Raw genomic sequence first — 3,113 nt, forward strand, 5'->3', positions numbered from 1 at the left:
CGCTGTAGGTTTTTCATAGATGGCTTTTATGATATTGAGGAATGTACCCTCTATGCCTATACTCTGAAGAGTTTTGATCAAGAAAGGATGCTGTGGGGCGCCTGGGTGGCTCAGTCGTTAAGCATCTGCCTTCGGCTCAGGTCATGGTCCCAGGGTCCTGGGATCGAGTCCCACATCGGGCTCCCTGCTCGGCAGGAAGCCTGCTTCTCCCTTTCCCACACTCCCTGCTTGTGTTCCTGCTCTTGCTCTCTGTCAAATAAATAAATAAAATCTTTAAAAAAAAAAAAAAGGAAAGGATGCTGTACTTTGTCAAATGCTTTTTCCGCATCTATTGAGAGGATCATATGGCTCTTGTTCTTTCTTTTATTAATTTATTGTATCACGTTGATTGATTTGTGGATGTTGAACCAAATTTGCAGACCAGGGATGAATCCCACTTGGTCGTGGTGAATAATCCTTTCAGTGTACTGTTGTATCCTATTGGCTAGTATTTTGGTGAGAATTTTTGCAACCATGTTCATCAAGGATATTGGTCTGTGATTCTTCTTTTTGATGGGGTCTTTGTCAGGTTTGGAGATCAAGGTAATGGTGGCCTCATAAAATGAGTTGGGAAGTTTTCCTTCCATTTCTATTTTTTGGAACAGTTTCAGAAGAATAAGTATTAATTCTTCTTTAAATGTGTGGTAGAATTCCCCTGGGAAGCCATCTGGCCCTGGGCTTTTGTTTGTTGGGAGATTTTTGATGACTGCTTCAATTTCCTTAGTGGCTATAGGTCTGTTCAGGTTTTCTATTTCTTCCTGGTTCAGTTTTGGTAGTTGATACATCTCTAGGAATGCATCCATTTCTTCCCGATTATCTAATTTGCTGGCGTATAGTTGCTCATAATATGTTCTTATAATTGTTTGTATTTCTTTGGTGTTGGTTGTGATCTCTCCTCTTTCATTCATGATTTTATTTATTTGGGTCATTTCTCTTTTCTTTTTGATAAGTCTGGCCAGGGGTTTATCAATCTTGTTAATTCTTTCAAAGAACCAACTCCTAGTTTCATTGATCTGTTCTACTGTTCTTTTGGTTTCTATTTCATTGATTTCTGCTCTGATCTTTATTATTTCTCTTCTCCTGCTGGGTTTATGCTTTATTTCCTGTTCTTTCTCCAGCTCCTTTAGGTGTAGGGTTAGGTTGTGTATTGGAGACCTTTCTTGTTTCTTGAGAAAGGCTTGTATTGCTATATACTTTCCTCTTAGGACTGCCTTTGCTGCATCCCAAAGATTCTGAACAGTTGTGTTTTCATTTTCATTTGTTTCCATGAATTTCTTTAATTCTTCTTCAATTTCCTGGTTGACCCATTCATTCTTTAGTAGGATGTTTAGCCTCCATGTATTTGAGTTCTTTCCAACTTTCCTCTTGTGATTGAGTTCTAGTTTCAAAGCACTGTGGTCTGAAAATAGGCAGGGAATGATCCCAATCTTTTGGTACCGGTTGAGACCTGATTTGTGACCCAGGATGTGGTCTATTCTGGAGAATGTTCCATGGGCACTAGAAAAGAATGTGTATTCTGTTGCTTTGGGATGGAATGTTCTGAATATATCTGTGAAGTCCATTTGGTCCAGTGTGTCATTTAAAGTCTTTATTTCCTTGTTGATCTTTTGCTTAGATGATCTGTCCATTATTGTATTGTTGTTAATGTGTTTCTTTGCTTTTGTTATTAATTGGCTTATATAAGTGGCTGCTCCCATGTTAGGGGCATAGATATTTACAATTGTTAGATCTTCTTGTTGGATAGACCCTTTAAGTAGGATATAGTGTCCTTCCTCATCTCTTATTATAGTCTTTGGTTTAAAATCTAATTTGTCTGATATAAGGATTGCCACCCCAGCTTTCTTTTGATGTCCATTAGCATGGTAAGTGGTTTTCCACCCCCTCACTTTCAATCTGGGGGTGTCTTTACATCTAAAATGAGTCTCTTGTGGACAGCATATCAATGGGTCTTGTTTTTTTATCCAATCTGATAGCCTGTGTTTTTTGAGTGGGGCATTTAGCCCATTTATATTCAGAGTAACTACTGAAAGATATGAATTTAGTGCCATTGTATTGCCTGTAAGGTGACTGTTACTGTATATTGTCTGTGTTCCTTTCTGGTCTATGTTGCTTTTAGGCTCTCTCTTTGCTTAGAGGACCCCTTTCAAGATTTCTTGTAGGGCTGGTTTCGTGTTTACAAATTCTTTTAGTTTTTGTTTGTCCTGGAAGCTTTTTATCTCTCCTATTCTCAGTGACAGCCTAGCTGGATATAGTATTCTTGGCTGCATATTTTTCTCATTTAGTGCTCTGAATACATCCTGCCAGTCCTTTCTGGCCTGCCAGGTCTCTGTGGATAGGTCTGCTGCCAATCGAATGTTTCTACCATTGTAGGTTACAGACCTCTTATCCCGAGCTTCTTTCAGGATTTTCTCTTTGTCTCTGAGATTTGCAAGTTTTACTATTAGATGTCGGGATGTTGACCTATTTTTATTGATTTTGAGAGGGGTTCTCTGTGCCTTCCCCAAATTAGGGAAGTTCTCTGCTATAATTTGCTCCAATATACCTTCTGCCCCTCTCTTTCTTCTTCTTCTTCTGGGATCCCAATTATTCTAATGTTGTTTCAACTTATGGTATCACTTATCTCTCGAATTCTGCCTCGTGATCCAGTAGCTGTTTATCTCTTTTTCTCAGCTTCTTTATTTGCCATCATTTGGTCTTCTATATCACTAATTCTCTCTTCTGCCTCATTTATCCTAGCAGTTAGAGCCTCCATTTTTTATTGCACCTCATTAATAGCCTTTTTGATTTCTACTTGGTTAGATTTTAGTTCTTTTATTTCTCCAGAAAGAGTTTTTCTAATAACTTCCACGCTTTTTTCAAGCCCAGCTAGTATCTTTACAATCATCATTCTGAACTCTAGTTCTGACATCGTACTAATGTCCGTATTGACTAGGTCCCTGGCAGTCGGTACTGCCTCTTGTTCTTTTTGTTGAGGTGATTTTTTCCGTCTTATCATTTTGTCCAGAGGAGAATAAATGAATGAGAGAACAAAATGCTAACAGGGTAACAACGTCCCCAGAAAATACACACTAAAC

The sequence above is a fragment of the Mirounga leonina genome, unplaced genomic scaffold (assembly GCF_011800145.1).
Source record: "Mirounga leonina isolate KUSES-001 unplaced genomic scaffold, KU_Mleo_1.0 Mir_220626, whole genome shotgun sequence".
NCBI classification, from domain to species: domain Eukaryota; kingdom Metazoa; phylum Chordata; class Mammalia; order Carnivora; family Phocidae; genus Mirounga; species Mirounga leonina.